Source organism: Heterodontus francisci, chromosome 5, assembly GCF_036365525.1.
Source record: "Heterodontus francisci isolate sHetFra1 chromosome 5, sHetFra1.hap1, whole genome shotgun sequence".
NCBI lineage: Eukaryota > Metazoa > Chordata > Chondrichthyes > Heterodontiformes > Heterodontidae > Heterodontus > Heterodontus francisci.
The window spans coordinates 38,919,176-38,931,993 of NC_090375.1; the positions used below are offsets into that span (position 1 = coordinate 38,919,176).

Here is a 12,818-nt window from a genome sequence, read left to right on the forward strand (position 1 = left end):
AAATGTGTTTAGAAGGCAGGGGAAGCAAAGGCGAGAAAATAGACAAGAAGGGAGTTTGGCAGTGCTCAATAGTATGTACTGCAGTGCAAGAAGTCTGGGGAATAACACAGGAATATAGGACTTAGGAGCAGGAGTAAGCCATTCGGACCTTCGAGTCTGCTCCGCCATTCAATAAGACCATGGCTGATCTCATTGTGGTCTCAACTCCACTTTCCTGACTGTCCCCCATAACCCTTGACTCCCTTGCCTATCAAAAGTCTATCCAACTTAGCCTTGAATAAATTCAATGGCCCAGCCTCCACTGCTTTCTGGGAAAGGGAATTCCACAGACTAATGACGCTTTGAGAAAAAACATTTCTCCTCATCCCCATCTTAAAAGGGAGACCAATTATTCTTAAAGTGTGTTCCCTAGTTCTTGTCTCGCCCACAAGAGGAAACTCATCCCAGTATCCTCTCTATCAAGTCCACTTAAGATTTTAAATGTTTCAATAAGATCAACTCCCATTCTTCTAAACTCCAGCATGTATAGGCCCAAACAGTTCAACCTTTCGTCATAAGCTCTTCATCCCTGGAATTAGTCGAGTGAACCTTCTCTGAACTGCTTCAAATACAATTATATCCTTTTTCAAATAAGGAGATCAAAGCTGTACACAATACTCCAGATGTGGTCTCACCAAGGTCCTGTACAGCTGCAGTAAAACTTCCCTATTTTTATGCTCGATTCCCCTTGCAATAAATGCCAACATTTCATTTGCCTTCCTAATTACCTGCTGTACCTGCATACTAACCTTTTGTGATTCATCTACCTGGACACCCAGATCCTTCTGTACCACCGAGTTCTGCAATCTGTCTCCATTTAAGTAGTATATCGCTTTTCTATTCTTCCTGCCAAAGTTGACAAGTTCACATTTTCTCACATGATACTCCATCTGCCAAAATTTGCCCACTCACTTAACCTATCTATATCATTTTGTAGGCTCTTTAACTCCTCTTGACAACTTACTTTCCTTACTATCTTGGTGTCAACAGCAAATTTAGCTACCATACATTCGGTCCCTTCATCCAAGTCATTGATATAAATTGTAAATAATTGAGGCCGCAGCACTGATCCCTGTGGCACTCCACAAGTTACAGCTTGCCAACCTGAAAAAGATATGTTCTCCCCTACACCATGCGCTCTTATCTTGTGTAATCACCTTTGATGTGGCACCTTATCAAATGCCTTTTGGAAATCTAAGTGCACCACATCTACAGGTTCCCTTTGATCCATCTTGCTTGTTACTTCCTCAAAGAACTCTAATAAATTAGTTAAATACAATTTCCCTTTCTGAAAATCATGTTGACTCTGATTCCATTATGATTTTTTAAGTATCCTGCGATAATCTCCTTAGTAATGGATTCTAGTCATTTCCCTTTGACAGATGTTAGGCTAACTGGCCTATAATTTCCTGCTTTCTGTCTACTTTTTTGAACAAAGGTGTTACATTTGCTATTTTCCAATCTGCTGGGACCCTTCCACAATCTAAGAAATTTTGGAAAATTATAACCAAATCCTTTACTATCTCTGCAGCCACTTCTTTTAAGACCCTAGCATACAGGCCACCTGGTCCTGGGACTTGTCAACCTTTAATTCTGATAGTTTTCCCAGCACCTTTTTCCTGATGATGTTGATTAAATTCCTCCCTCCCTTTCACCTCTTGATTTTCAAGTATCTTTGGCAGGTTTTCTAAGTCTTCCATGGCGAAAACAGACACAAAATACCTGTTTGACGCCTCCACCATTTCCTTGTTTTCCATTATCAATTCTCCAGACTCACTCTCTGGAAGACCAACACTAGCTTTATTTACTCTTTTCCTATTTAAATACTTGTAGAAACTCTTACTGTCAGTTTTTATATTACTAGCTAGTTTTCTGTCATAGTTTACTTTCTCTCTCTTAATTATTTTTGTCATCATTCTTTGCTGGTTCTTAAAATTTGTCCAATCTTCTAACCTACCACTAATATTTGCAGGTTTGTACAGTGCTTCTCTTAATTTGATACTATCCTTAACTTCCTTATCTAGCCATGGATGATGCATCCTTCTCAAAGAGTCTTTCTTTCTCACTGGGATAAATCTTTGCTGAGAGTTATTAAATATCTCCTTAAAAGTCTGCCATTGCATCTCCACTGTCCTACCTTTTAACCTAGTTTCCCAGTTCACTTTAACTAGCTCTGTCTTCAAAACTTGTAATTACCCTTATTTAGGTTTAAAACACTAGTCTTAGATCCACACTTTTCCCCCTTCCAATTGAACGTGAAATTCTATCATATTATGATCGCAGTGGCCTCAAGACTCCTTTACCATGGGTAGAAAGATTAGAGGGGTGATGAGGAAAAATGTTTTCACCCAGAGGGCGGTGGGGGTCTGGAACTCACTGCCTGAAAGGATAGTAGAGGGATAAACCGTCAAAGTATTTAAAAGGAATCTGGATATGTACCTCACGTTTTTGAAATTTCAAATACCTTCAATATTCAGGTCCCAGCCTTGTTCACCTTGCAACCATGTCTCTGTAATGGCTATTAGATCATACACATTTATTTCTATCTGTGCTCACAATTCATCCATTTTGTTACAAATGCTGCGCACATTCAGATACAGACTTTAACTCTCTTTTTACCATTTCTGCAATCTTTGGCCTTATCGGCTGAACAAAGAACAAAGGACAAAGAAAATTACAGCACAGGAACAGGCCCTTCGGCCCGCCAAGCCTGCGCCGATCCAGATCCTCTATCTAAACCTGTCGCCTATTTTCTAAGGGTCTGTATCTCTTTGCTTCCTGCCCATTCATGTATCTGTCTAGATACATCTTAAAAGACGCTATCGTGCCCGCGTCTACCACCTCCGCTGGCAACGCGTTCCAGGCACCCACCACCCTCTGCGTAAAGAACTTTCCACGCATATCCCCCCTAAACTTTTCCCCTCTCACTTTGAACTCGTGACCCCTAGTAATTGAATCCCCCACTCTGGGAAAAAGCTTCTTGCTATCCACCCTGTCTATACCTCTCATGATTTTGTACACCTCAATCAGGTCCCCCCTCAACCTCCGTCTTTCTAATGAAAATAATCCTAATCTCCTCAACCTCTCTTCATAGCTAGCGCCCTCCATACCAGGCAACATCCTGGTGAACCTCCTCTGCACCCTCTCCAAAGCATCTACATCTGCTGCAGTCTTATGTTTGTACGCTCTGTCCCTTCCTGCCACACTCTTGTTATCATTATCCAAATCACTACCCTGCTCTAGTACCTAGTTGTTTCCCTTTGATTTACTGCATCTCCTCTCACATGATCACTTACCCTCACTATTTAGTTTAAAGCCCCTTCTGCTGCTTTAGTTATATGACTCACCAAAACACTGGTCCCAGCATGATTCAGGTGAAGATCATCAATGGTACAGCTCCCACTTTTCCCAGTACTGGTGCCAGTGCCTTATGAATTGAAACCCATTTCTACCAAACCAGTCTTGAGCCACGCATTCACCTCTCTATTCTTATTTATCCTCTGCCTATTTGCTCGTGGCTCAGGGAATAATCCAGAGATTATTACCTTTGAGGTTCTTCTTGTTACTTTAGCTCCTAGCAGCTCATAATCCCTAAGCAGAACCTCTTTCCTAGTCATCTCTGTCGTTGGTACCCATGTGGACCACGACAACTGGATGCTCCCCCTCCCACTGCAAGTTCCTTTCCAAATCCGAGCAGATGTCTTGAACCGTGGCAATGGGCAGGCAATGTAGCCTTCTGGACTCTAGGCCACAGAGAACTGTGTCAATCTCCCTGACTATATTATCTCTTACTGCTACTACATTCCTATTTACTCCCCCCACTTGAATGGCTTCCTGTACCACGGTCCCATGGTCAGTTTGCTCATCCACCCTGCAGCCCCCACTCTCATCCATGCAAGTAGAAAGAACATCAAACCTGTTGGACAATTGCAAGGGTGAGGCTCCTCCATTTCTGCCTTCTCGATCCCTTTACCTGCCTCACATGCAGTCACATTCCCCTGTCCCTGATCACTGACCAAATCAGAAGATGCTATCCTATTGGATGTGACTGCCTTCTGGAAAGTGTATCTAGGCAACTTTCCCCCTTCCTGATGTACTGCAGTGTCTGTAGCTTGGCCTCCAGCTCATCAAATCTGAGCCGAAGCTCCTCAAGCTGTAGACGCTTACTGCAGGCGTGGTTGCCATGGATCACATTGGAGTCCACAAGCTCCCACATACTGCAGCTGCAGCACATCACCTGCCCAGCTGTTCTGATTGTGTTTTAAATAACTAATTAATTATTTTCTTAATTTTTTTAATTAATGCCTCGCCTCACCAGCACTTACTGTACTAATTCTAACCTTGGTAATATAGTAAACCTTACCATTTAAGAATAAAACAAAACAGTAGACACATCAGCTTCTTACTCCCCTTCTACTTGCGTGTCTTAATTAATTAGAAGGTAGCTACTTACATTTTAGTTTTTATTTTATGTTTTTCTAATTTCCAGCTATTAACATATGCACCCTAACAGCAGGGTACTAACCTAGCTATTTACAAATACTGCCTCACACCAACCAATCACCAAGCAGCTTTCCTGTGATGTCACTGTCTCAAGGTTGCCCTCTATTTCTGGGAAGCAACTTGTGTCTTCTACAGCTATTGGAGGCTGAAAAAGGCACATCTCTTTTCCCCCTCTGCACCAAATTCCCACATGAACCAAATTCCCACTTTCACAATCTGACTGCGTCTGACTCAAGCACATCTCTTTCCCCCTCTGCGTGCGTCCCTTACTCGTGAGTAGATGAGTTGGAAGTACAGATTGACACATGGGAATATGATATTATGACTATTACTGAGACATGGCTGAAAGAAGGACATGAATGGTAGTCAACATTCTTGGTCACAGGGTTTTCAGACAAAATAGAGAGGGATATTAAAAAAGGAGTGGTCGCAATATTGATTAAAGAAACAATTCTAGCTGTGAGGAGGGTGTTATGGTAGAAGGATCATCAAATGAGGCCATATGGATTGAAGTGAAGAATGAAATAGGGGCATTCACACCACTGGGAGTGTAATATAGAGTCCCAAACCATCAAGGCGAGATAGAAGAACAAATATGTAGGCAAATCTCAATGGTAGTGCAAAAACAATAGTGCAGTCTGATTGGGGATTTCAACTAGCCTAAGGTTAATTGGGATAGAATTAGTGTGAAAGGCACAGAGGGAGCAGAATTATTAAAATGCATTCAGGAGAACGTTTTTAGCCAGTACAAAGCAAGCCCAACAAGAGAGAGGGCAGTTCCAGAGTTAGTTTTAGAGAATGAAATTGGATAGATGGAAAGAGTATCAGTTGGGGAGCACTTTGTTAGAACTGATCATAATTCAGTTAGACTTAGAGTAGTTATGGAAAAGGGCAAATATAGACCAGGAATAAAAGTTCTCAGTTGGGGAAGAGCTAATTATAATCTGAGAAGTGATTTAGCTAAAGTGGACTGGAAACAGCTACTTGAAGGTAAATCAGTGCCACATCAGTGGGAGGCATTCAAGGAAGTGATAGTGACAGTTCAGAGAAAGAATGTTCCCTGAAAGAAAAAGGGTGGGACTAACAAACCCAGAGCCCCCGGGATGTCAAAGGAGAGGATAAAGAGCAACAGGGAAGCTTATGACAGATATCGAGGGTTCAATACTGCAGAAAACCTCGAGAAGTATAAAAAGTGTAGAGGTAAAATTGGAAAGGAAATTAGGAAAGCAAAGAGAGGGCATGAAAAAATATTGGCAAATAAAAACAAGGAAAACCCAAAGGTGGTATTCAACACCTCCCTTCCTGCACCCCCATCCCCACCCCCCCCCCCCCCCCACCCACCCCACCCCAGGGAGCAGGCTAGGAGGTGGGGGGTGGTGTACAATAGAGAGGGAGGTGGGCGTTTGCCATGCCCGTCACCTACCCACCCCTGCTGCTATTTTACCAGCAGCAAGGGAGGTGGTAAATGGCCTGTCCACCCTTAGGGAAATTGAGGCCCTGAAATGGCCATTTAAGTGCCACTTAAGCACCTCTTTCGACTTTGGCATCTGAGGAAGCTGCTGAGTAATACATGCAGCCATGAGGTGCTGTGGACCATCAGCAGCAGCAGAATTGTACTGGAGCACAATCTGTAACCTCATGGCCTGGCACATCCCCCACTCTACCATTACCAACAAGCCAGGGGATCAATCCTGGTTCAATGAAGAGTGCAGGAGGGCATGCCAGGAGAGCACCAGGCATACCTCAAAATGAGGTATCAACTTGGTGAAACTACAACACAGGACTACTGGCATGCCAAACAGCGTAAGAAGCATGCAATAGATAGAGCTAAGTGATCCCACAACCAACGGATCGGATCTAAGCTCTGAAATCCTGCCACATCCAGTCATGAATGGTGGTGCACAATTAAACAACTAACAGGAGGAGGTGATTCCACAAATATCCCCATCCTCAATGATGGGGAGGTCCAGCACATCAGTGCAAAAGATAAGACTGAAGCATTTGCATCCATCTTCAGCCAGAAGTGCTGAGTGGATGAAGCATCTCAGCCTCCTCCTGAAGTCCCCAACATTACAGATGCGAGACTTCAGCCAATTCAATTCACTCCAGGTGATATCAAGAAATGACTGAAGGCACTGGCTACTGCAAAGGCTATGGGACCTGACAATATTCTGGCAATAGTACTGAAGACCTGTGCTCCAGAACTATCTGCACCCCTAGCCAAGCTGTTCCAGTACAGCTACAACACTGGCATCTACCCGGCAATGTGGAAAATTGACCATGTATGTCCTGTACACAAAAAGCAGAACAAATCCAATCTAGCCATTTACCGCCCCATCAGTCTACTCTCAATCATCAGTAAAGTGATGAAAGGTGTCGTCGACAGTGCTATCAAGCGGCACTTGCTTAGCAATAACCTTCTCAGTGACACTCAGTTTGTGTTCCGCCAGGGCCACTCAGCTCCTGACCTCATCATAGCCTTGGTTCAAACATGGACAAAACAGCTGAACTCCAGAGGTGAGGTGAGAGTGACTGCCCTTGACATCAAGGCAGCACTTGATCGAGTATGGCATCAAAGAGCCCCAACAAAACTGGAGTCAATGGGAATTGGGGAAAAACTCTCCGTTGGTTGGAATCGTACCTAGCGCAAAGGAAGATGGTTGTGGTTGTTGGAGGCCAATCATTTCAACTCCCGACCATCACTGCAGGTGTTCCTCAAGGTAGTGTCCTAGGCCTAATCGTTTTCAGCTGCTTCATCAATGAACTTCCTTCAATCATAAGGTCAGAGGTGGGGATGTTCACTGATGATTGGACAATGCTCGGCGCCATTCGCGACTCCACAGATACTGAAGCAGTCAGGGAGAAGGCAGCGGAATGGAGCTGAAGGAGTTGCTCTTTCAGAGATCCAGTGTGAACATGATGGGCCAAATGGCCTCCTTCTGCACTGTAATGATTCTGTGATTCTGCAGAAATGCAGCAAGACCTGGACAATATCCAGGCTTGGGCTGATAAGTGGCAAGTAACATTTGCGCCACACAAGTGCCAGGCAATTACTACCTCCAACAATAGAGACTCTAATCATCTCCCCTTGACATTCAATGGCATTATGATCGCTTATTCCCCCACTATCAACATTCTGGGGGTTACCATTGACCAGAAACTGAACTGGAGTAGTCTTATAAATACCATGGCTACAAGAGCAGGTCAGAGGCTAGGAATCCTGCGGCGAATAACTCACCTCCTGACTGCCCAAAGCCTGTCCACCATCTACAAGGCACAAGTCAGGAGTGTGATGGAATACTCTCCACTTGCCTGGATGACTGCAGCTCCAACAACTCTCAAGAAGCTCAACACCATCCAGGACAAAGCAACCCGCTTGATTGGCACGCCTTCCACAAACATTCACTCCTTCCACCACCGACGCACAGTGGCAGCAGTGTGTACGATCTACAAGATGCACTGCAGCAATGTACCAAGGCTACTCAGGCAGCACCTTCAAACCCGCGACCTCTCCCAGCCAGAAGGACAAGGGCAGCAGATGTATGGGAACACCACTACCTGCAGGTTCCCCTCCAAGCCACATACCATTCTGACTTGGAACTATATCACCGTTCCTTCACTATCGCTGGGTTAAAATCTTGGAACCCCCTTCCTAACAGCACTGTGGGTCTATCTATGCCACATGGACTGCAGCGGTTCAAGAAGGCAGCTCACCACCACCTTCTCATGGGCAATTAGGGATGGGCAATAAATGCTGGCCTAGCCACACATCCCATGAAATCAAATTAAAAAAAGCCTCCTTGCATGCTTTCGGGCCCTGCTGGTTGGAAACCATGTGCCCAGTGGAGGGACCCCTAGCAGCACCGTCCACCCTCACTAAAACAACCCCTCCTTCCCTACGCTCCAACATACACCCCTCCCACCGGGGGCTAGCCAATTGCCCCAGCGAGGCCTGACCCCCACTTACCTTTGTCCTCTTCTTGATAGGTGCAGTCCCAGCAGTCCCCACCGCTCTTGGTGGTGCTGCTGGGACTGAAGAGCCGCCGGCTCTCCAATTGGCCAGAAGATGTTGAAGGTGGGATTTCCTTCCTCAGAAAGGCAGAAGCCCCGACTGAAGCCAATTAACTGCCTGAACCACGCAAAGTAGCAGTGTGGCTTTCAGACCTAGCAGAGGCGGGCTCACCCTGGCTTTCCAGCTAGTGGGCGGGGCCACTGTCACACCGTTAAATTCTGACCAAAGATTTTTATAAATACATAAAGAGCAAGATGATAACTAAAAAAGTGTAGGGTCTATTAAGGACCATAAGGATAACCTGTGTGTGGAGGCAGAGGAGGTTGGTATTTCTTAATGAAACTTTGCATCTGTTTTCACAAAAGAGAGGAATGATACAGTTATTGCAATCAGGGAGGAGGGGTGTGAAATATTAGATGAAATTAACATAGTGAAGGCTGAAGTATTAAGGGGTTTAACATCTTTGAAAGTGCATAAATCCCCTCACCTGTACGAAATACGTCCTCGGCTGTTAAGGGAAGCAGGAGAAGAAATATCGGAGCTCTGAATCTCATTTTCCAATCCTCTCTGGTGTGGTGCCAGAAGACTGGAGAACAGCTAACATTGTGCCATTGTTTAAAAAGGGAGAAAGGATAGACTGAGTAATTACAGGCCAGTCAGCCCAGACTTGCTGGTGGGAAAATTATCGGAAGACGTTCTGAGAGACAGGATAAATCTTCATTTAGAAAGGTATGGATTAATCAAAGACAGTCAATACGGATTTGTTTAGGGTAGGTAATATCTGACTCACATGATTGATCCTCCTGTTACTGCCTCAAAAAATTCAATGATGTTATTGCATTTGATGTAGAGTATATGAAATTTAGCAAGGCTTTTGATAAGGTCCCACATGGCAGACTGGTCATGAAAGTGAAAACCCATGAGATCTAAGGCAAAGTGGCAAGTTGGATCCAAAATTGGCTCAGAGACGGGAAGCAAAGGGTAACTGCTGATGGGTGTTTTTAGGAACATAGGAAGGAGTAGGCCATTCAGGCCATTGAGCCTGCCCTGCCATTCAATATGATCATGACTGATCATCCACTTCAATGTCTTTTTCCCACACCATCCCCATATTCTTTATGTCATTTGTATTAAGAAATCTGTCAATCTCTGCTTTAAACATACTCAATGACTGAGCTTCCACAACCCTCTGGGGTAGAGAATTCCAAAGATTCACAACCCTCTTGAGTAAAGAAATTTCTCCTCATCTCTGTCCTAAGTGGCTTCCCCCTTATTTTGAAATTGTGTCCCCTGGTTCTAGACTCCCCAACCAGGGAAAACACCTTATCTGCATCTACCCTGTCTATCCCTATCAGTATTTTGTCGGTTTCAATGAGATCACCTCTCATTCTTCGAAACTCTAGAGAATACAGGCTCAGTTTCCCCAATCTCTCTCCATAGGACAGTCCCCCCATCTCAGGAACAAGTCTGGTGAATCTTCGTTGCACTCCCTCTATGACAATAATATCCTTCCTAAGGCAAGGGGACCAAAACTGCACACAGTACTCCAGGTGCAGTCTAACCAAGGTTCTATACAATTAAAGCAAGACTTCACTACTCCTGTACTCAAATTTCGATAAAGGCTAACATACTGTTCACCTTCCTAATTGCTTGCTGCACCTGCATGTTAGATTTCAGTGACTTATTGACGAGGACACCCAGGTCCCTTTTGTACATCTATACTTCTTAATCTCTTAACATTTAAGAAATACTCTGCACATCTATTCCTCCTACCAAAGTGGATAACCTCACATTTTCCACATTATATTCCATCTGCCATGTTCTTGCCCACTCACTAAGTCTGTCACTAAATCCCCTTGAAGCCACTTTGCATCTTCCTCAAAACCTACATTCCCACCTAATTTTGTGTCATCCGCAAACTTGGAAATACTACATTTGGCCCCCATATCCAAATCATTGATCTATATTGTGAACAGCTGGGGCTCAAGCACTGATCCCTGCGGCACCCCACTAGTTACAACCTGCCAATGCGAGAATGACCTGTTTATTCCTACTCTCTGCTTTCTGCATGTTAGTTTAGTTTAGTTTAGAGATACAGCGCTGAAACAGGCCCTTCGGCCTACCGACTCTGTGCCGGCCAACAACCACCCATTTATAGTAATCCTACATTAGTCCCATATTCCCTACCACATCCCCACCATTCTCCGACCACCTACCTACACTAGGGGCAATTTACAATGGCCAATTTACCTATCAACCTGCAAGTCTTTGGCTGTGGGAGGAAACCGGAGCACCCGGCGGAAACCCACACAGACACAGGGAGAACTTGCAAACTCCGCACAAGCAGTACCCAGAGCTGAACCCGGGTCGCTGGAGCTGTGAGGCTGCGGTGCTAATCACTGCGCCATTGTGCCACCCAATCCTTAATCTATGCCAGTATATTACCTCCTATCCCATGTGCTTTACTTTTGCTAACCAATACCCTGTGGGGGACTTTATCAAAAGCCTTCTAAAAATCCAAGTATACCACGCCCACTGACTCCCCTTTTTCAATTCTGTTAGTAACATCCTCAAAAAACTCCAACAGGTTTGTCAAACATGATTTCCCATTCATAAATCCATGTTGACAATGCCCAATCAGATCACTCTCATCCAAGTGTCCATTACCACATCCTTTAGAATAGATTCTAGCATTTTCCCAATGACTGATGTAAGGCTACCAGGTCTGTAATTCCCTGTTTTCCCTCTTCCTCCCTTCCTAAATTGTAGGTGACCTTTGCGACCTTCCAATCTGCAGGAACTGCTCCAGAATCTATAGAATTTTGGAAGATGATCACCAATGCATCCACTATCTCCATAGCTACCTCTTTCAACACCTGGGATGTAGAATATCAGGTCCTGGGGACTAATCAACCTACAGCCTCATTAATTTCTCCAAAACAACCTTCTTACTAATACTAATTTCCTTCAATTCCTCATTTCCCCCTAATCCCTTGGATCTCTAATTCTGGGAGATTTCTTGTATCTTCCTCAGTGAAGACATGCATAAAGTAATCATTTAGCTTCTCTGCCATTTCTCTATTCCCCATTATAAATTCTCCTGACTCTGCCTGTAATGGATCCACATTTGTCTTAGCCAAATGTTTCAGTTTTATGGATTTGTAGACGTTCTTGTAACTGGAAGGCTGTTTCCAGTGGGGTTCTGCAGGGCTCATTACTGGGTCCCTTGCTTTTTTGTGGTATATATCAATAATTTGGACTTGAATGTACGGGGTATGATTAAGATGTTTGCAGATGATACAAAAATTGGCCAAATGGATGATAATGAAGAAAAAATCTGTCGACCGCAGGAAGGTATCAATGGATTACAGGTGGGCAGAACAGTGGCAAATGGAGTTCAATCGGGAGAAGTGTGAGGTAATGCATTTGGGGAGGGCCAGCAAGACAAGGGAATACACAATAAATTGTAGGATACTGAGAAGTGTAGAGGAATAGAGGGACCTTTGAGTGCATATCCACAGATTCCTGAAGGTGGCTGGATAGCTAGATAAAGTGGTCAAGAAGGCATACGGGATACCTGCCTTTATTAGCTGAGGCTTAAGTAGTGTGTGGTTATGCTGGAACTGCATAAAACACTGGTTAGGCCACAGCTGGAGTTCTGTGTACAGTTCTGGTCACCGCACTATGGAAAAGATATGATTGCACTAAAGAGGGTACAGAGGAGATTTACGAGGATGTTGCGTGGACTGGAGAATTTTAGTTATTGAGAAATGATAGGATAGGCTAGGGTTGTTTTTCTTGGAACAGTGGAGGCTGAGGGTAGACCTAATTGAAGTGCATAAAATTTTGAGGGGTCTAGATAGAGTGGATAGGAAGGCCCTATTCCCCTTGGTTGCGGGGTCCAAACCAGGTGGTATAGACTTAGGGTAAGAGGTAGGAGGTGTAGAGGGGATTTGAGGAGAAATATTTTCACCCAGAGGGTGGTGGGGATATGGAACTCGCTCCTAAAAGGGAGGTAAAGGCGAAATCCTTATACATTTTTAAAAGTACTTGGATATGCACTCGAAGTGCTGTAACCTACAAGGCTAAATATCTTAAGATTTTACAAGGTCATTAGACAACCATTTCTCACAGCCAGCAGCATGGCAAATACTCATGCTAGAATCATGGTAATGACGTGGGAGCACCAAACTTACATGCTGCTCACTTCCAACAGAACCACCGTGGGCAGATCACGATCCACCACCCCCGAGCCTAAAAATCA

General features: G+C 44.3%; 1 protein-coding gene across 11 annotated transcripts in view; it reads left to right on the plus strand.

Annotated features, from left to right (window-relative positions):
* Positions 1–12,818, plus strand: part of adgrb1a (adhesion G protein-coupled receptor B1a) — a 684,782-nt gene that overhangs the window by 154,267 nt on the left and 517,697 nt on the right. The gene's annotated exons all lie outside the window — the stretch shown is intronic.